This window comes from Balaenoptera physalus (genome assembly GCF_965194825.1).
Source record: "Balaenoptera physalus genome assembly, chromosome: 6".
Taxonomy (NCBI): domain Eukaryota; kingdom Metazoa; phylum Chordata; class Mammalia; order Artiodactyla; family Balaenopteridae; genus Balaenoptera; species Balaenoptera physalus.
In genome coordinates, this window is record NC_138885.1 from 52,573,269 (window position 1) to 52,595,477 (window position 22,209).

Sequence of the window (22,209 nt, forward strand, 5' to 3'; positions counted from 1 at the left end):
TTTTATTTTAAAAATACTCTACACATAAATTTATTAATGTTTATTCGCAAAATGACTCATTGTTTGCAGTCGTCGGGCCATGAACACACTATACAAGTGTAACCTGGCAATAGCAACACACAAGTCCGACTGGTTAAATCGTGACCTCTTCTCTCCGTTCTGCTCTTCCCTGGATTCCCAGAATAGTCAACCTTAACCTTCTACTCCATGTGTCAGCGTTTCCTGTTCTGGCTTTCAACTTGAAGTCAGTAGTTTCCTTACAGCCAATAAAATCTCTATGTAGATTGTGGCTAGTGGCTGCCTCCCGGGCAATGCAAGTATCAAGAACCTTAGAGGATGGAAATTGAAAAAGAGAGAAACAAGCTATCTCAGAAAATTCCAAAACTGGGAGGAAAAGGAAAGGAAGTCAGCAAAAACCAAGTCAGAAAGGATTAAGTGATCAACAGATGCTTTGGAAAAATAAAAATGAGGGGAAAATGTCAAGGTCTACAGACATAGACCAAAGTCCCAGGCAAATTTGAGAATGGATTTCAAACACTTAGCAAGAGATAATTCCTGGGGATCTCAATACTAAGAGCAAGTCATGCAAGATGAACCTAACTTCCTTTTTCAATAAGATTCCCAAACTAGAAGTGCAAGGAAACACAGATATTAGCAAGGCAGCTGACAAAGTATCTTATGAAATATCTGTGGTCAAGATGGTCAAAAAGATAAGCAGATGTATCCATGAGTTACCGCATTCAAAGGAGGCAGAAGGAGAACTCATCTCTTCCCAACGTGATAGAAATGGAATCCAACATATTCAACAGGCTAGTGCTATGGGCGAGACCTGACAAACTAGAAATTAATCAAGGTAAATTTAAGGTCCTACATATAGTAAAGGAAATAAAAGATAAGGACACAAGTAGACAAAGAGAGTGTGAGGAAAACAGCAGCATCTATGATATGAGATAGATATGATATGAGAAACTTTGAGATTTCTGTGGGTAGTCAACTCAGTAAGTAGGACAATGTGGTTCTCTGAAATACAGCAGTTTCCATGCGTACAAGCGTGGAAGTCAAAAAAAAATTAGAGGAGAGAAAACGCACTCAAGAATACTGCAATCAGTTCTAAATACCAATTTTTAAAGGCTTTCGACCAAACAGAAGCATGAGCAAAAGGTGGGCAGATGGCGGTGACCACCGGAAAGCTCTGGAGAGATTTTGCTCAGATAAAAGAATATCAGGATGAACATGATAGGTCTAATCATGTAAATATAGTATTGTACTCTCTTCCTTATAGCTGAAAAAAGAAGAACTATGACCAAAGGATAAACAGACGCTGCACTTATTATAGACCAAAAAACCCAACCTTCTGATAGTCAGCGTTGTCCAAAGGTAGAATGAGTTCGTAGTACAAACTGCATCCCTCAACTTGGCAGAATTTCTGCGAAGCCTGGGGGTTCACTCAGAGGGTACGATGCAGAGCACTGCAGACCCTGGATGGTTGCATTAAATAACTCCTCCCAACCTTGTGACTCTACCACTAAGAAGAGGCCACTGAGGAAAGGGATTAACACTCCTGAGACACTCACATCTCTTCAGAAACATTTAATGCACGGGAGCAACTTGAGAAGAATACAGGGAGAGAAAGGACATTATATTTCGGAGAAGACAGCCAGGGGCTGAAGAGGGAGCAGCAGCAATGAATGTAGACTCGTTTTCTAAAATGCTTCCTCAGGAAACGGCTTATGAAAGTCATAGGGTTCAAAACATTTTGTTTAATGACAGGAAAGACGTAAGCCTATTTCTAAGCTCAAGGGAAAAAGCCAACAAAGAGGATAAATTGAAGGAGCTTGGGGGAAAAGGGCAGAGAAAAAATAAAGAGCAAGACCTTGGGAAAGGAGACTAGACTCAACCTGAAAATATCTGGCACAGAGTTAAGTGCTGGGTAACATGTTTAAGACACATCCTCACACGTACAAACAAAAGTATTTAAAATTATTCTCTTTTAAATAGTTATGCAAACACACCCAAGATTGGTACCAGTTTTACAACAAATATCAGAGTCTGCCATAGTTCCATGATCTTCCAAATGATAGAAGATCATGGAATCTTGCATGGAATTCCTAAAACCATACAAACATCAAGATTCCTTTAAAATAGTCTAAATGTCACAGTATCAAAATTAGATGAAGCAGGGGAGGACTGTCCAACAGACTTAACCCTGAGGCATTAGGTACTGATAATTGGGCTGTACCAATATGCAAAATAAAAGACAATTAAAAAAAAAAATTCGAGGCATGAGTGGATTACTTTAATAAAAGGTAGTATGTTGAGATGTTTAAGAAAATTCTCCCATAAGACTTATCACAGAAGTGATGTTCTAACAATAATATCTCAAAACTAGATTTTTTAAGTTTAACATGAATAGTTCCACAGTCAAATATTTTTCAAAACAGACTAAGCCAAATGACTGTTACTTACTTGAATTATTGTAATATCCTTCCTGTTCCTAGTTTCACAATTACCCAAATACATAAAATAGATTGTATTAGTCTGCTCAGAATGTCATAACAAAATACCATATGCTGGCTGGTTTAGACAACAGAAATATATTTTCTTACAATTCTGGAGGCTGGGAAGTCCAAGATCAAGGTGCTGGCCAATTCAGTTCCTGAGGAGGACTCTATTTCTGGCTTGCAGATGGTTGCCTTCTTGCTGTGTCCTCATGTGGCAAAGAGACAGCAAGCTCTCTGGTATGCCTTCTTATAAGGGCACTAATCCCGTCAGGAAGGCCCCACCCTCATAATCTTATCTAACCCTACTTATCTCCCAAAGACCCCATCTTCAAATACTATCACATTGGGAGTTAGAGCTTCAACATATGAATTTGGGGGAAACACATGCAATTCAGTCCAGAGCATAGATAGATAACATTTTTCAAGATCATCCTCAAAAACTGCTACCAGTGATTGCTCCAAAATCCAAATCTAACCAGATCCTTTCCTACCTAAAATTCCCTAATACTTAGCATAGTTTGGGAGAAGGATGTGAATTGTTCAGCACAGAATAAGGAGTCCTCACGATGTAGCCTTCACCCACTTCTCCAGCTTTATGTCATATCAATTCCCACATGTACCCTAAGCTATGGTTAAACTAAACTACCTGCCACTCCCAGCATGCACCACACTCTCCTTTTGCCTTCTACCTTTAGACTGAATGTTCCCTACACTAGAATATTCTGCCTCTACATTGCCGGGCTTAGTTGCACTTATTCTTAAAGTGTGCACTTAATAACCTCCTTGAGTCAGAACCTTCCCTACACCCTTCCCCCCAAAGCACGTTAGGTGTTCCTCCTCTGGACTCACTGCTGGATCTTCTGCCCACCTCTGTGATAGACAGCACTTGCCAAGCTGTACTTGAACCGCTGATTCATGTGTCTCCCTTACTAAGCTGTGAATTCTCCTGAGGCCAGGAATAGCACCTTTGGTCCCTGTGTCATCAGCACAAGGCCTAACACACAGTCGGTACTCCAAAAAAAAAAAAAATGAACAGATAAAAACATGAATCAAATAGACCATAAAAGAGTTTGAAAAAAGAAAATGAAAGAAGATGGAAGCAGTTTTTATTCCCAACACTTCACATTCGTCTCCCGTAGACATATTTCTAGTTAGTTAGAAATTTGCACAAAGTTTTGGTGATTATCTCAGTCACCAGCAAAATGGAACACAACATAGAAATCACTACAGAGTCAAGAGCAAAGAGAGAGGAAGAGAATGAATAGAATAGGCAAACACAGAACACACAGCAGAGTGTTTATCTGTAAAACAAACTTTACGCTCTCCCAATGTCACGGGTTAGTTTAGTACCTTTTAACATTTTTCATAAATGCCAATGAACAACTGGTGGACCCCTCACCAAATAGAACATCTCATTCAGACTTGCAGAGGGCACTTTCAGGTATAAATTGATTAAAGCACCTTCCCTAGAAAAACAACTCACTTGAGCGTCCCTCATCAGAAATGCCAACTTCATATACAGGAGTCAGAGCAAAACTGTGCTTTATAAACTGTAAAGTCCACTACAAATGCCAGCGGTTGTTAGTGTCTGAATTACCCTTGCAGGGTGATGGTCCTTCGGCAGGAGGGTGGCTTAATTAAGAGGAGGGAAATGACTTGATGCTCCATCTGACTCATGTTTTGCCTTCTTCTCCTCTCAAGAGAAACAAGCTCTAATGATACATTTTCCGATGACCAAACATTAACTCATCCGCTGAAATCTCCTCAGTGACTAAAAAGCTCCTTGCTTCATAATAAACCAGTAGCTTGAAATTGTAGTGTAAATACAAGAAAGGGAGTCAAATTTTTATGCTTCTTCCTCAACCCACAACACCCTAAAAAATAATAAACTTTAATGTAATCCGAAGAGCAGATTTTTAGACATGACGCTACAGAAGAGATTATCCACTACTAGCCCTTAGTAGAGGTAGAAAAAAAAGTGCTCTAATATGCTTTTGTCCTGTGGCTACAATTAAGGTTGAAAAGGCCTTCGGTTTTCCCCTCTAGGACATCATCAGATTCGAATGACTCCTGTCTCGTCCTCATCTCCCCTCGGTGTGCTCTTTCAAAAGAGCCTCCACATCCGTCCAGTTGCCCCTGAGCGACTCCTTCCTGCTTTCAACTTTCACCACTCACTCAAAGCCTCTCCTCTCTTGTCCTAAAATTTGCTGATTCTATTTCTTTACTGTCTTTCATCATTCCCCTTCCCCAAATCCTAACACCGGATCTTTAATGACTCATGGAAAAGATCATTTAAAAAAAAAAAAAATTGACAGTGGTCCATTGTGATACAATAGAGAATGCGTAACACAAAATAACAGCTCCCTTGATTCAAAATAACAAGTATTTATTGAGGGCCCACTGTGTGCCCTGTAAGGGCTACCAAACAAGATCAGCTTTCAACAAAGCTGTGAGCTTTGTGAGAGGAGTTGATTCATCCCCACGTCCCTCCACTCAGCTCATCAGAGTATCTCATACATAAAGGAGGGCCCCTCTGAAGTCCAGAGAGGTTTGGGCCTCTTCCACTGTGATGACTTCTGGTATTATATTAAGAAATGTCAAAACAGAGTGACAAAAACTGTGTATGTTTTAAATATTTACAAAACATGCCAGGCAATATTACTGGGCTGGTCTCAAGATAATTACACGGTCCAGTAATGAGACACAAGTCCAAAGTTGTATGATCCAGGATGCCTCCTTTCAATCCTGTTGGTATATTTCTGGGGCTCTATCATTCAAAAGTAACGTCAAGACCAATGTGAAGGCCCTTGAGAGTGGACGCTTGGACCAAGGGGCGCTCATGTCCACCACCACCTCCCAAGGTGCCTACATAGCAGTGAGTGGAAGAGTCAGTAAACAACTCAACAGTGAACATAAGGTCTCTGTCCTCAAGGAATTTACAAACTAATTGGAAAAAAAAAAAAAAAAAAAGACACACTCTCCACTCCCATCCCTCTCCAAATATAATGGAAGAAATATTGCACCAGGAGACCAGGATCCCATACTGCCTCCATCACTGACTAATCCATCACAAAGTCTTTAATCTTGGGCAAGTCCTCTTCAATACATTTAAACTTCAGGGTTTTCTTTTTCTTTTCCTGTAAAATGGAAGAATACTAATCTTGGCCCTGCCTTCTGTGCAAAGGTTATTTAGAGACTCACATAAGATGTGGCGGTGTTTTGGTAAACTGCAAAGCCCTCCACAAATGTGAGCTACACAGGAACAAAGGTTGAATGCTTAATCATATGCTGCCTTATCATCACCATAAAAAAAAGTTAATAATATTTATAAACATATAAGTTCAGAACTTGATATTGTTGTGTCCAGGGAATAATAAGAGAAGGAGGGGAGAAAAGGTTTATGGCTATGACTTGAAAGTAAAGCAGTTTCATGGGGCTCCAGAGAGTTCTGGCAATTTTTCTGTGAATATCTGAATATTCCTTGTAATCGTTACTCCTTGTTGAAATAACGTCCATGAGTAACCACAAAGATGACTACTCCCCAAACAAACCCAGACTTATTCCCTAAGGCCCCATACTATGCCAGGCTTTTTCTGCAGTTAGAACTTCTAGAGTCAGTTGCTCTAGCAAGTCTCCTCCCTCTCAACCCACTCTAATCTCATTTCCTCCCTCATGCTAAACTTACACAAACAGGACTAATGCCACCGTAAATTACCAAAACAAACTGCCCTGGAGAACCCTTATCTGTTTGGGTCACAAGACTACCTGGGAGAGCCTCCCCTTCCTCCAGGTGGATGAAGAAGACACTCCCCTTGACGCCCCTCCCGCTCCCCCAATTCCCAGACTCGGCCCTTCTCCCTGCACTCACCCCGTGGACCCTGGGGCAGATCACCCTCTCAGCCCTTCTCCCCAGGCAGGTTGATCCCCACCTTGAACTTCATGCCCGGACCTGGAGAAGCTCTCAATGGTCTCCAGCCCAGCCCTTTCTCCTGAGCTATTACCACTTTTCTTCTGACAGCTCCCCCTGGACGTCCCAGAGCCGCTCAAGCAGGACTTGTCCAATTGAGCCTGTCCCCTTATAGCATTCCCTTCGCCTCCCTATTCTGTTCCGTGATCGCCGCCCACCCCCGCTGCAACCTGAGATTCTCCTCCTTCTACCTCACCACAAAGAGCAGATCAGTCAGCTCAACTCCCTCAACAGCCCTGAAATCTCTACTGTCCTCTCCAGCCACTTTTGTCACTGTTTCTTGACCAGACTGCTGTTCCCCTGCCTCCACATGAGTGTCCCCGAAGTGTGGGACATGTTCTACTGGTGGTCCCCCAACATGATGCTCCATGGTTCTTAATTTTTTTTTCTTTCCAATGGTTAATGTTTTTCCTATTACATATTAAAATAAATTCTTAAGGTGCACATCGAAACCACATTTCCACAAGTATAGTTGCTTTGAACAGACTTTCATGCACATTGGAATAACCTGGGGACCTTTAAAAATACATCCCAGACCAATTAAATCACAGCCCTGGGCAGGGGGATGGGCATCAGGTTTGGAAATTCCCACATGCGTCCAACGTGCAGACGAATTTGGGAATGACTCCATTAGAATGAGCCTGAAACAGGTATTTACGGAAAAAGGCTGTGCCCATTTAAAGAAAAATGAAGTAATTAGTCAAAGGTATGGTGAACAAATAGGAAGGGTGCCCAAGGGCACCCTTGTTTGCCCAGGGTTCTAGCACTGAAAATCCTGGGATAGCTCTCTGTCCCAGGCAAACTAGGATAGTTGGTCACGCTACTCAGATGAAGCAGCGCCTGAAGTTTGGGAATGAGTGCTAGCATTTCCCAAAACATGTTCAGCAAAATACCATCCACTCTCCCTGGGGTGTGAACAGCTGTGTGGCTATAAAGGGTTCCACTGTGGAATAAACTTGAAAGACCCCAGGGATATCCCAGGATAGATGATTCAATTAATGGTTTTCCTCAACGCCAGCTTCTCGGAACTTCCACTGAACTCTGGTCATTTACAGTGTCTGAGAAAAGGACATATCCTGCATTTCTCAAGCTCATATGAGGACCTTTTTTGTGGAACACTATATGATTGAGGTTTCAAGAGACTTTCTGTTAAATGTTGCCTCACTTTTACTTCCAGGCAATTCTGGGAAAAAGCGAATCTGATAATGTCACTTCCTCATTATCAAGCTCATGCTTTAAAAAAATAAAAAATAAAAAGGCCAAACTCTTTGGCAGTGGTCTACTTTCCCAGCTCTCCCATCTCTTCCCTTCCTGCGTTCTAATGTTTTTCAAATTTTTAGAAGCATTCAAATCACCTGGAGATAGTGCTGCAATGCTGATTCTGATTCAGTAGTACTGGGGTGGGCCTGAGACTCTGCATTTCTAGTGATGCTAACTCCCAAATGATGCCATTACTGCTGATCCAAGGACCACATTTAAGTAGCATGGCTCTGGTCACACTCAGTTCTAAAGGATGCTATCTTTCCTACAAGCCTCTGTGCCTCAAAGGCCCTTTTCCCACCTGATGCCTTCCTCCTCATCCCTCAAGATGCTTGAGAACATCATTACCCTGAGAAGATGACCTTGCTGCCCTCTCAAACAGAACTGCACATTCCAACTTTATGTTTACAGCTCCATTCTGGTGCATCACTCTGGTGTAGCTTGACTATTTTTCTGTCTCTCCCAAACTGAGCTCTCTTGACAGCCTTTCTGTCTTTATATTCCCAGTGCCTGGTACACGGTAGCTAGTCAACAAATCTATACAGAAGGAAGGAGTGGCTACACAAAAGAAATGCATGAACTTGGTCTAGGGAAGACTTTTAGAAAATGAGGTTATTACACAGAATCCAATTTTCAGCTCGGAGTTTTGTGGTTGAGGATCTTCAGCAAGAGAAACAAGCAGAATTTATGCTATCATTGCACAGAGTCAAACCACAAAGGACTATCATCGCCTATTTTTTATAGGATACAAAACAATAAAATTCCCAATTTTCTCAAAGTGAAAACGAAACCCAGATAATCTTCTGATTAACATTTAACAGACTAAAATCACCAGGCACAGTGGAAAATGAAACACCATTGACCTCTAAATCTGTGTTCATCTACTTTACAGAGAATCCTTCTGACAATTCTAAGTTTAAACAAACCTTTGTGAAAAGAGTACTCGAGCAGGTTTAATGTAGTCACAGCTGTCAAAATCACGGGCAATGTATCACACTTAAGAGAGCATTTGAAAATGTGTCAATAATTATAATTAGACACTTGTACCAGATCTAATATACTTTCACTGCCCTTTAACTTCAACTGATGTGAAATTAAAACCAGTTTCTTAAAAGTCCAACTCTCAGAACATAATTTAATTCTAAAGTAGATATAAAACCTGTCACACTACTGAGATAGAGTACATTTTACTCAAGAGGAGAAAAGGCCACAGTATTGTAATACATCATTTTGGGTAAGGTGACCACCTTTAATGCTGAAAGGGTAAAATATATTATCAAGGTGACAAAAATCTTCCAATATTTACTTCACCTCTTTGTATTTAAAGATTTTCTCTTAAAATTATGCATGACCCGCACAGCCCAGAAATAATAACTATTAACATTCCAGTTTATTTCCTACTGGTCTTTTTTTCTCTATATCCATATAGTATGTAACTACAAACCTGAATTGTACTATGGTTTATGTTTATGGAATTGTACATAATTTATGTATATGGAATTATACTGTTTTAGTGTCCTGCTTTTTCTACTTAATGTTGTTTTATATAACCTCCATGGTCATTCTATTCATTCCAAAATTTTCTTTGTGCCTACAATGGATAAGTCAGTAAACTAGGGACAGGATACACACACAGGGAGTAATAGACAGACATAGTCCCTGTTCTCAGTATTTACCCCACAGATATACTAACAGTATACATACATACACACACACACACACACACACACACACACACACACACACAGAGTCTTTGTGTATACATACCTAACCTTTACAGGTTATTGTAGAACATTTAAGTCATTTCCATTTTTTTCTTTTTCGCTACTCTACAGAGACTTGAATAAATTTGTATACTTAAAGAGCTTTAGGGATTTTTTTGTTTGTTTTTTGATGAGTAACCAAGGGCTCAAAATCTTTTCCAGAAAAATTACATTTATATTAGCAGCCCAAAATTTCCAAGTCTTTCAAATGAAAAAATCCAAGCATGTTGCTTAATTTTAGGGGAACCAATTCTAAAGAAAAAATGCAGTACAGGGAATAAACATGAATTTTATATTACATTTTATTTACTTGGTTTTGAATTTTTAAATACATCTAATTTGGTAACCACCAGGAAATCCAATCATCTTATTAATCTATACCAGTTAAATACCTCAAAATATTAAATAATCCCCTATTTTCCCTTCTTCATATTATAAAATACTTTGAAAGAGCTAAAGTAGTCTGCTCTGGTCTGTTCCAAAGTCATAAATAAAATTTCGCTGTTTCTTAAAGACTGTCATCATAGGCCTATTGCTTTTTTAAAAAAGCTATTACAAAAATAAAATATTTTTCCCTAAGTCTAAAAATCCATTGCCTCTATTCTTGCTCAATAATAGAAAGCTGACTATATGGGTTTCTTGGTCACTAATGCCTACTTACCACTCACCGTATTTTAAAAAAAGAAAAAAAAAAAAAGAGAGAGAGAGACAACCAACCATATAAGCTCTGCTTTTAACATAAAGCACAAACCAGACCCAGTGCTTTAAAACAATCAAAGTAAAGCTGTGGTTAGCAAGGCTCCCAAAGCCTAGGGTTCTTCATAGACTCAAACTTACACAGGGAAAAAAAAAAATCATCAAGCTCCATTTACTGGAAGGACCAAAACGGAGGAAGACTGAGAAAATCAACAAATTATCAAACTTTAGAAACAGCTGAGTCTATGCCCTTCTTCACAGATGAGGAAAGAAAAGTACTACAAAGAAGAAGGTTGATAAAGTGACTTTCTTGGGCCACAAAATTGGTTTACACCAGAGGACAGACTAGTGCTTGAGTCTTATGGGTTACTTTCTCATTTCCACCATGCCATTTTGCTTCACTGACACAACCCAATATCCAATTCATGATACAACCTATACCGTAATTTCAAATGTAAATACCCTTTAATTCAGCAATTCCAATCCTAGATATTTACCCCCAGATATACAGGAGATAGACAGAAAGACAGACGGATCTACATATACATCTATATCTAAATCAATATGTAGATATAGTAGTAAATATAAAGATAGTCACTGCAACATTGTAACACATAATGTTACCTAAAATAACAAGTGAAAGACTGGCTGAATACATTATGATACATCCACACAATGACATACCTTTCAAAAGAATGAGGAAACTCCGTGGTAGTGATAGCAAAACATTTCCAAAATAAATTAAATTTAAAAAGTCAGGTGTAGAATTGAAATGTGCACATTATGATACAATGTATAGGAAAAACACATTAGTATGTGTTTGTAAATGTAAAAGCTATCACTGGAAGGATACACAATTAGTTTTAATCACGGTTTTTCCCCAGGAAGGTAAAGTAGAAGGCTGGAGGACAAAAGTTACCTTTCACTGTATACCCTTCCTATACTTCAAGTCTTGCCTTGAGCACATGTAACATAACATAAATTTCGTTTCTAGAACAGAAAATATTTTAATGAATGATTTTTGATTTTGATCTTAAAAATATATGATTTTTAAGAAAAAACTTATAAGAACCCATATTAACATATATATGTAATGAAATAAAGCTATGTGTGTATTAGAAATAAAAACACCAATTTGAAAAAAAAATTTTTTAAGAGTAGGATGGCCCAAAAAGGAGACTGAAATGTCCAAGACAAAAGTCTTTATGAGAACAAAAGAAATGCCCTCCTGGAAGATTTCCATGTTCAATACCCACATCTGAAAAAGATTCACTCCACCTGTGCTTAGACTGTCCTAAAACAATAAGACCCTTAGGGATTAAAAGGGAACCAGGGGAGAAGGAGAGTAGCTGAGGTGGACCTAAACTGATTAAGTAACAATGAGTTGGAGGGAATCCTAAACAAATAAGCCAAGAGAAGGAAAAAAAAAAAAACCTCATCTGAATTTGAAAAGGACATTCCATTCTAAACTGAACCATTCTCTGACATTTTCCCCCCATCTCAGGACTACAGCAACATTTTCTATCACCTGTGTACCAAAAAAAAAAAAAAGAAAAAAAGTCATTGCTTGAATCCTTTTCACCTAAGTAAGGCTTAGCAAAATAGGCATAAACATAAGTTACAGGTGTCACTCATCAAAAGCATATCTGCCTTTGATTCTATGAGCAGATGTTCATCAGTTCCCATGTTTAAAAGCTGAAGATTGTTATTGTACTCCTTTGTTAGGATAAACATTTGGTTTATTTGCAAGACAGGGCACTTGACCCAAAAAAGTCAATAAGAGACTTTGAACTGTTTGTAGCTGGTTCATTTTATCATTCAGACCTTAGCCCACTTCTTCCCATTTCCAAAAGGCATTTCCATCCTCTTCCACAGCTCCAAGCCCTTATCTCCAGGGTTCCAGGATCATATTTGACAGCGTTCCAGTCAACTCCTCACTACTCAAGTAGGCCCTCTTCTAGGTCTGTGTCCCACCAGAACCTCAAGGCTAGTACCATGCCCTATCTCAAACCAGCTCCTCTTACCAACCTTCTGCTTTCTTTTAAGATCAACACCATTCTCCTAGTCATCCAGGTTCCAAAAGTCAGATACATTTGTCCACCACCCATCTCTCCCTCTCTTCACAAAAAATGATGTATTCACTCTACAGCTTCTCCAGCCCAAAACCCTAATTCTACCTACTTTCATTTCCTCTTAGGTGCTGGCCATCTACCTTCACCACTAAACTAACCATCAATCGCCAACGAAGGCTATATAACGGGGGTTTCACACTCATATGCCTATAGCGACAATGCAGTTAGCACACAGTAGTGAGGCAGGCTAGGGGTCTAAAGAAATAAAGAATAAATAGCAACTGATGCTGGGCCTCAGTATCCGGGGGAAAACAGGATGAGCCAGGACTGTGGTAAACACAGCACACACGTCCCCGCAGACAGACACAATCACAATCACAGGTTTCCTGCAGGAATATGGGCCGGCTGCTGCCAGAGCTTTCAATTTTACAGGAGTAGGTGGAAATTTGGACTTTTTGTGGGAAATTTCCCCATATTTAAATGTTGGCAACCATTTAAAAAAATGTTTTGAATGCAGTATCAAACAGGACACAACTCTGAGGTGTATTCAGCCCAGGGGCCATCAGTTTTCAACCTCTGCTATAAAGCATGGTGACTTGGGGATGTATAGCCTGGGTTAAAGCTCAGACGTGGGACCTTAGACATCCTCCATCACCCCTCTGAGTCTCAGTCTCTCCTTCTGTAGAATGGGGATAATAAGATGACGTATCTCACAGAGTTGTATGAGCCTTAAATGAGAGAATGCAAGTAAGGGGCCTGATCAGGTCCTCCTTCACAGGTATTATTATCTTATTGCTGCTCTTTAAAAATCAAGTCTAAAATCTCTAGTCTGCCATTCAAAGTAAACCATAATTTGGCTCTGAATCTCCCTTTCTAAGTTTTCTTCTAAAGTGCTCTTACCTTAAGGTACTCCAATCACATCACAAAGAGCTTTTAACTTTTTTAACTTCCAGGAATTACCATATATGCTTGGCAAAAAAAAAAAAAAAAATTAAAAAAAAGTGGGAGAGGGTATGCAATATAACCATTTAAACAGCACTGGCCATTCTACTCAGGACACTTTGGCCTGGAAATTAGTACAAACCCAGAGACATGAGTCTGCTGTTCCTTTGAGATGTCTCAGGTCTTAATGCCTCTCCAAGAAGCTACACCTCAAGGCACTGAGTCTGATTCTAGTGATTAAAAATATATGCAACTCTGGGACTTCCCTGCTGGCACAGTGGTTAGGAGTCCGCCTGCTAATGCAGGGGACACAGGTTCAAGCCTCAGTCCGGGAAGATCCCACATGCCACAGAGCAACTAAGCCCGTGTGCCACAACTACGGAGCCTGTGCTCTAAAGCAGGAGCCACAACTACTGAGCCTGCGTGCCACAACTCCTGAAGCCCGCGCATCTAGAGCCCGTGCTCCGCAACAAGAGAAGACACCGCAATGAGAAGCCCACGCACCGCAAGGAAGAGTAGCCCCCCGCTCACCGCAACTAGAGAAAGCCTGTGCTCAACAACGCAGCCAAAAATAAAATAAATAAATAAATAAATTTATTTTAAAAAATATATGTACAACTCTATTTTTTACAACTTGACTCAAACAAAAGCCAACTACCTTGTATTTACTTGCCCCATTCCCTGGTTTTGGAATGTTGCCTATTCCACAGCCTACACACATATAGATACCTCTCCAAATGATAACATCAAAATGGAACCTCTTTCCAAGGCCAGCCAAACAGCTACTTCCTCAAAGGTGTTGGTTGATCCTTATCCCTCTGTATCTTGTGACCAAGATACTCAGAGTTCTGCCCTTCATAGTTACATGTGTGATTCTTCAAACCCTTACTCAAGTGCACCTTAAGATCAACTTGGTTTTACCGAACTTGACAAATGCTTAATAAATGAACGACAAAGAGGGGAAAAAGAGGAAGCAGAAGCAGCAGCAAGGCGGGGAAATGTTAGTGATAAGGACGATGACAACAATGATGGTCGCCGCCATGGGACTGTGCTCTTACTTACATCTCTGAATGCAAAGAGCTGTACCCTACGAACCACGTGTTGCATTTCTGAACAATAAATGTACAGGGGTATCTTCCCCACCTCTCTCTCGTCCTTTTGGGGCACGTGACCTGCACAGGCACTCCTGCTGTCCCCATACTATGAAAAATTACCCTCCCATTCAAATATAATCTAAATAAACAGGGAGCTAAGTGGCTCCTGCCACCAGTTTAAATTAATTAGTCCCACCTTCGATGCTGATTGGGATCAAGATAATGATGCACTCTTGAAGCTGGTCCAAAACACATATTAGTCACTTTAATCAGATTTGGAGAAACAAGCAAAGACCCCTACACAGAGAGAAGAACACCAGGATTGGGGGGAGGATGGGGGAGCAGAGGGGTCTGCAGAGTGACTGAGACTCATACAAGAAGAAAAACAGAATTCTCACCCAGATTAGAAAATATTCAGTAAACAAATTAAGGCTGATTTTCACAATACCTAGAATAGGTTTTTCTAAACGGCTGCCTAGAACCCATTAGCAAGTTGTGAAATCAATTTAGTAGACAGAGACCAGAAGTTTTTGTAACAAAAACTGAATAGAAATTAGAAAGCACTGCAATAGTGTTTTGTAAAATGTGTAATTCAGCTTTATCTTTAATATGCGTGCGTATGTGTGTATGTGCGCTCAGTCATGATGTAAAATCAACTGCTGAGAGTCAAAAATGTTTTTAAAACACTGAAATAGAACGTTTGTGTTTATATAGTCTCTGGGGACTAAGATTTTCCATTTTTTACTAGGCCACACTCATAAAATAGGAGAATGTTTGTCCTTGCCACCTGTTGTGCACAATAGTTCAGTTCTTCAAGTTCAAAAACGCCTATAAAAAATATCATTGGGCACACTTTTCCCTTACCATTTTCCTATTCCCATAAAGGAAGGTAAGAGTCACTCTAGAAAACCACCTAACACTTTTTCTTCCTACCGGTTGTCCCTCCATATATTTCTATCTCTTGTCAGTCCCTGACATCAAGTTACAAGTCCAAAAGCTCTGGCTCTCTTGGTGGTTATTTGCTTATAAGCACTGAACTATCACTTAAGGAGAGTGAACAAGCACATTGGATTTTCACCCAGAGTGTAACACCGCTTACCAATCACGGCAAAAGTGAAGATTCAGAACTTGGTTTAAAATAGCTCCTCAACCTATCCCCTCTAGACCAGAAGTGCTTTTTCTCAAGTTCTTTTTATGGCTCATTTTTCTCAGTACCTGCTCTCCAAACTCCAAGTATCATCCCACATCTAATATCTAGCTTTGTCCGAGATCACCCCTACCTTCCTTTATCCCCTCTGCACATTTCTCTTCAAACTCAACGTTATTTTTTAGTTCAGTCAATAATTCTTCCAAAAATGCCTAAAAAAGAAAAAGAAACAAAAACTAGAGCAATCTTATTTTCAATGGCATCCACGCTGCATGGTGGCCACAAAGGCCCATCCGGCTTTCACAGATGAGCAAGGCACCCAGCTGTCACGCGTTCGAGTGGAAAAGGTCTACGTGGGACACCCACTCAACTCAGCCCTTAAAAACCTACCGAAAGAGGAGTTTACTTTGGATTCTGTCCATTTTCCCAAGAGGTCATCCACCTTCCACCTCTCACATGAGCACTGTCTACCACACTATTTTCACGGTCAACCATTTGAGAACATATGCAACAGGAGAAAGCTAGTGTCAAGGAGTCAATTCACCAGTTTGAGTCCAGCCACACACATGGTACTTACTGCAGTCCTGGCTCTGCAGGCTAGGAAAAATTAGTTGAGATATTTTTCCCCCAAAAAAGAGGTGTCATCCCGAACTCCAAAAACAATCAAAAAAAGTAAACATTTACGAAGAGAATACAATAGATGTTTGTTGAGTTCACTAAGTTAAAATACCAAGCATAATAAAGGAATATGAAAAACAGTTCCTTCAACCTAGAGTGTCTTTTGTCCCTGGTTCCCAAACACATTTAAGGACTTGTGTCTGGCATCATCTTGTCTTGCGACCGCCTCCCTGACTGTCTAGAGCACTGGCTTCCTTTGCTCCTTTCACGTGCAACCATCCAATCATTCTCTCAGCAATTAAAAAACAATTTACTGATTGTGTGGTCCGGGCCAGGTATTATATTAGGTGCAAGAGATACACAAAAGATGAATACAACACAGTCCTTGCCCTCAAGGAGCCCAGCGAGAGAATTTGAAAAGTCTTAAATTGGTGAAGGGAAATGAATTGTGTAGAACTTTAAAAATGGAGGAATGAATAACTTAAAGTCCTTGCCCTCAAAGAGATCAATCAAGTCCCAGAATGAGTAGTGAAGATGACCAAACACTAAAAGAATGTCAAAAGGCAAAATCCAGGAAGCATTCTTGCTTGCAATGACCAACCATTCTGAGCCCTGAAGGATTTGACCGTCCTCAAAAGTGGGGGAAAGAGGGATAGGGCAGCCAAGGTTTAGCCTTATGATGAGAGAGCTGAACTCCTGCAAACCCATCAGGACACCTGTGCTAAATCAGACCCTCTGACCTAGCCCATCCTCCAAAAACAAACTTCACCTGCTGCATGAACCTCCACAAAATTTGGAAAGGCTAAACTGTAAAGTCACCTTCCCAGTCACAGAAATAAACGTCAAATACCCAGAGCAAACAATGAAGCAACTCGAATGGGCAAAGTGGAATGTTGGTCAAAGACTGAAACCCAAAAATCAAACAACTGAGTAGCGGTGGCTCTGGAAAACAAAGCTCTCCTGGATCACAGAAGAGTCTTTTAGACATATAAACAAGCTCAGATTTCCAGAAACACATATAAGAGCACAAGAATATTATTCGACTGTGCAGCCGGTTTGAATATTGGGGGTGGGGGAAATATTTGTTTCAACTTCAAAAAGGAAGCTGCTGGGTCTCCTATTAGTTAATTTTGAGAGCATAAGTTCAAGTAAAACTACCTTCTATCTGAACCAACGGCAGTGACGTGCCAACCACACCAACTTGACGAAGCTCTTTCACAAGGGGTCTTTAATTTGAAGGCCCTTCCCAATAGACAAATCCTGGTTTGGAACTTCTGATTCTTAAACTAGCATGGCAAGCAAGAGCAGTCTATGGCCAAGTATTAAAAAAGAAGAGGTAAGTATTCCATTTGGTTCTTTTAAGAGCTGGAGTTGGCCACAGAAAGAAACACAAAGTTTTCACTCCAAGAGATCAAAGAAAGCATTTTGTACCAGGAAACCCAATTCAAATCCTCATTTCCAGGAATAAAGCCACAGTGCCCAATATTTGCTTGGGAAAACAAAACAGGAGACTATGTGGACTCCAATTAAAATCTCTGATGGCTTTATTTCAGAGCCTCGCCAGTTTAATGCTGTGAACATTTTAGCCAGGCACTGCTTTAACTTAAATAGCGGCTTCCCAGTCTGAATGGTCACACTTACACTGGGTAAAACCGAAAGCGTTTTAACACTTCATGACAGCATTCTTTGCCCCATCCTGAGCACTAGCTATATAAGACAAGGTGATGCTGAGAAGTGCCAGCTTCAGCCCAGCCCATGTCTCCCATAACCGCCGTCAGGAGAAACCACACAACAGTCCGTGCTGTTATTCTAGTCACAGTATTGGAAATGAGAGTAGAAGCAGGAGAAAATGGGCAGGGGGCAGGGGGGACATACCTCAATCTTATTCAGGTACGACAACAATCAGCTTGCTTTAAAATTATCACCTGGGGTCTTGTCAATCAGCCAACAGTTCTTGCGTGCCTACTTCACGCAGGCACCAAGCTAAGTCTACACAGTGCAGTGAAATACTCCCCAAGTAATCATTATGTTAATGGTTATGTGTTTAATTTCCTTTATCTTTTTATAAAAAAGTATGCATCGTGTATGTAGGTTATAAAGTCTAAAAATAAAATCAGCACCCATGAACACATCACTTAATCCAAAAACCAGAATATCACCCAATACTGTATCATCTAACTACCTCCTCCACCCCACCCAGATCCCCAGGTCCCCGCAACACACACACACACACACACACACACACACACACACACACACACACACACACACGGAATTCATTATCCTGAACTTGGGTTTCAATCTAAGTATGAATGCATCGGGCTTCCCTGGTGGCGCAGTGGTTAAGAATCCACCTGCCAATGCTAGGGGACACGGGTTCGAGCCCTGGTCTGGGAAGATCCCACATGCCACAGAGCAACTAAGCCCGTGCGCCACAACTACGGAGCCTGCGCTCTAGAGCCCGTGAGCCACAACTACTGAGCCCATGAGCCACAAGTAATGAAGCCCATGCGCCTAGAGCCCGTGCTCTGCAACAAGAGAAGCCACCACAATGAGAGGCCTGCGCACCACAAGGAAGAGTAGCCCCCCGCTCGCTGCAACTAGAGAAAGCCCGCGTGCAGCAACGAAGACCCAACGCAACCAAAAATTAATTAATTAATTTTTTTTAAAAAGTATGAATGCATCTTTAGGATTATTTCCTAATCATAACCTGTGAGTTAGCTTTCCAGATACAGCAGTGTTATATTGTTTCTTCTTAAAAGATGATGTCTTTAAGGGTTTTTTTTAAAGGTGAATCGTTGCTTTAAAGACAAATACTAACTAATTAATAGACTGAGACAGACTTAGCTATGGTAAACTCATGAAGACAGTGTACAAATGAATGACCTTTGGCAAACACTGGCAAGAATGGCCGAGAGCATGGGTTCCACAGTCCCACAAACTCCTGGTTCAAATCCCCCACTCCACCACTGATTAGCTCTACAGCTTAGGGCAACTTAATTCTGCCAAGCCTCAATTTCTTATTGTAAAGGAATGAAATGATAATAAAACATATGGTTGTTGTGAAAATATAATGAAAAAGTGCGTGTAAGGAGCTGAGCACAGTGCCTGGCATGTTGTATCCACTCCACCTCCTCCCCAAATCAACATGTCTGTCATTAAATTCACTCAAAACACATCAGAGGATTTTGCCACCGTCAGTAGTTTACTTCTCCCTGATTTCTAACATGTAAAAATAAATCAAGAGTCAGGGATCCAACAGCAGAGCAAGCACAGAGGAGAGTTTCCAGTCCCAGCTCCTGTTTGCCTAAAGTACACTATTTACGCATTGATTCCATCTTCACCTCATGACCTTGAATAGCAGGATCATTTTTCATATCCATTCCTACCCCATCCCTCCCTCCCACAGAAAGCTGGACTTCTCAATCCCACCTTACCTAGAAGCCTATCACGATCATCACGGGACTAGTTCTGTGCAATCTAGGGTAAGATAGAGGCATAGTCTCTACTTACTGATTCAATCAGTTATCCGTTCTGTCGACAAATGCACAAAATTTGGTAAATCACTACTTTGAAAAAAGAACATTACAATACTATTAATGGAATTAAGTTCCTCACTTCTGAAATTAATTCGCCACATTCCTGAATATGGCATACTCCTCCATCTTTACTCTGCATCCTTAGTATCCTTTTAAATTACTTAAAGGTAACAAGAAACTTATTCGGATTCAAATGATCACTCGCTTCCAAGGTACGAAAGTTGTAAAACTACTACCTATATCAAGTTTTATTTAAAACCACTCTCTCCATTTCAAGTAAAACTTACCCGTACTTCTAGAAAAGGAGAGAATGAACCCATCCCGGCCCTTGATTTTTTTTGCCATCTATCCAGAATTTATTGCAACATCATTCACCATCTTTGAGTATCTTCAGAAGGGGTGACGGTAGAAATGCGATTATCCAACACACAATGCCATCAGTCTAAGGCCTACACATCTCAGCCTCAAAAGACTTCTGTTTTTTTAATCCCAGGACAGAAGACAAAAACAACTGAATCACAAGAAGGGAGACTTGGTCTTAGAAGCCAGGTGATCCAAGTCCTGACCAGGCCTAAGATAACCTCCCAACCCCTGTGTCCCCATCAGTGAAATGGTGAAGACCCATATTTCATACTCAAGCACATACTGTAAAACCGGGTGGCGAGGCCAGTGTCTGAGGTCAGCACGAGTCTAGTGTCTGCTGGCTGCCCGAGCCCGGGCCCCCTGCCAGCCACCCACCTCCAGAGACAAGTGCCAGGACATACTATAGTGTTTCCATTTAAGGATCGCCACTTGGATCAGCCCAGCTCTTGAAATTTCTTACCACCACCTTTCCAGGAAGAATTTTTGGGGGGGAAAAGGGAGGTGGTGTCTATTTTTTGCCACCGCCTTTCCTTGGGCTGTCAGAGCAGTCTGCATCTGTGGGACAGGATTCTTTAAAACCACTGGGTTAGCCATGTCTAAATGCGAGGGCCTCTTTTCAAAAATATACAAAGTACGTATGAGATCAGTCCCTTTTCTCATCATCATCGAACTCCCACCTCACACACTTCTAAAAAGAAAGCCCAATAAAATTAACAAATCCATTGTATTACTTTGCTACCTCTCTCCCAAAGCCACGTTAAGCACAACTTTTTAAGCAAGACATGTCTTTTGCTACTAAGTGGAATGTTTTCTTCCCTAAGTAGCTTCTTGAACAGTTTCTCTCCCATGCAAGGAGCGTTCAAAACTCCCGGGGAAAAGAAGGGGAGTCTGGGGAGAGTGGGAGACCTATCTGGCACAAACTGGACAGAGCTGAGGCAGTCCAGAACCCGACGGAAGTTAGGGAGTCCGGCAGCCCCAGAGGCCCACATCTCTCCCCAGCGCACCCAAGGGTCTAGCCTCGCTGTTTTGGTGACCGTGTTGAAGGAAGGATTTTAAACTTGGCAAAGTACCGTGCAACATCTGTAACCACATTTGCCTTCTGGGGATCAGAAGATGAATCCCACATTCCTGGCTTTCAAGCTTTTTTGAAACTGCAGCTAGAAAGAACTGACGGAGGGAGGGCGTTGAGCAGAGTTTATTGGCTGTCTTTCCAGCAGAAAATTCCTCTTGGAAGAGACGGATATTTTGAGGGTGGGGGTGATTCGCCCATTCCTTTACTCTCTACCAAGCTCAGCTAGGAAGGTGAGCCCCGTGGCCAGGCGGTCAGATCGATTTACAGGTCAGAGGCACGCACCCTGAAGGAGTTCACTACATGCACACACGCGCACACACACACACGCACACGCACACACACACACACACACACTGCAAAGCAGAGACCACCGCACTCCGCGCCTCTGCCCTCTGCCACATCCCACCGGCAGTTCAGGCCCACAGCAAGACAGTTTTGTTCCGCGGCGGCTTCCCCCACCGAGAGTGAATCGGCTTGGGGGAGAAAGGAATGAAAGCGAGGGGGAGGCACCTCAGACGCCCACCCTCCCACCCCCAATTCCTGCTCCTTCTCCGGTTAGGCTCCCTCCTCCCTCGGTCCTCCCGGCTCCGGCAGGCGCGGCCGGCGACCTGCACTAACCTCTGGTCCCGCGGCGGCGGGGGGCCGAGCCGGGGGAGGCGGAGTGCGAGCCAGCCGGGCGCTGCAGGTCGGCGCGGCACGGCGCGGGGCGGGGCGGTGCAGCCGGCGAGGGAGCCCGGAACTCCGCGGGGCCGAAGGCCGGCGGCCGGCCCAAAGCGGCAGCGGCGGCGGCTGCGGCGGGCGGGTGCGGCGAGCCGGTGCGGGGCGCCAGGGGCTTTCCGGCCCTGGGGCCGGCGCGGCTGGCCGAGGAGCAGCCTGGCAGCGGCGGCGGCAGCGGCAGCCACCCCGGGGAAAGAGCCGGAGGAGGGAGGGGAGGCGGGGTGAAGAGGAGGCGGAGAAGGAAGGGGAGGAGGGCGGGCGGAATAAACTTCCCGAGGCGCTGCGGCACGGGCTGGAAAGACGGCCGCGGGCGGGCCGGGTGGGGGCTGGCCCGGGGGGCGGCGGGGGTGGGGGGGTAGGACGGTCACTGAGAGTAGAAAAGTTCCCCCAGCGCCGAGGGGGAGGCTGCGGCTGCGGCGGCGGCTGCAAAGAGCAGGAGCCGGAGCGGGAGGAGCGGG

General features: G+C 42.3%; 1 protein-coding gene across 2 annotated transcripts in view; it reads right to left on the reverse strand.

Annotated features, from left to right (window-relative positions):
• Positions 1–22,207, reverse strand: part of ACVR1 (activin A receptor type 1) — a 125,394-nt gene extending 103,187 nt beyond the window's left edge. The window contains exon 1 of one of the 2 annotated variants that reach the window (XM_082465074.1): positions 21,653–22,207. The gene's annotated coding sequence lies outside the window, so the exon portion shown is untranslated. The remainder of the gene's footprint in view (positions 1–21,652) is intronic. The other variant, XM_082465075.1, reaches the window with a different exon arrangement.
• Positions 22,208–22,209: the final 2 nt, after the last annotated feature.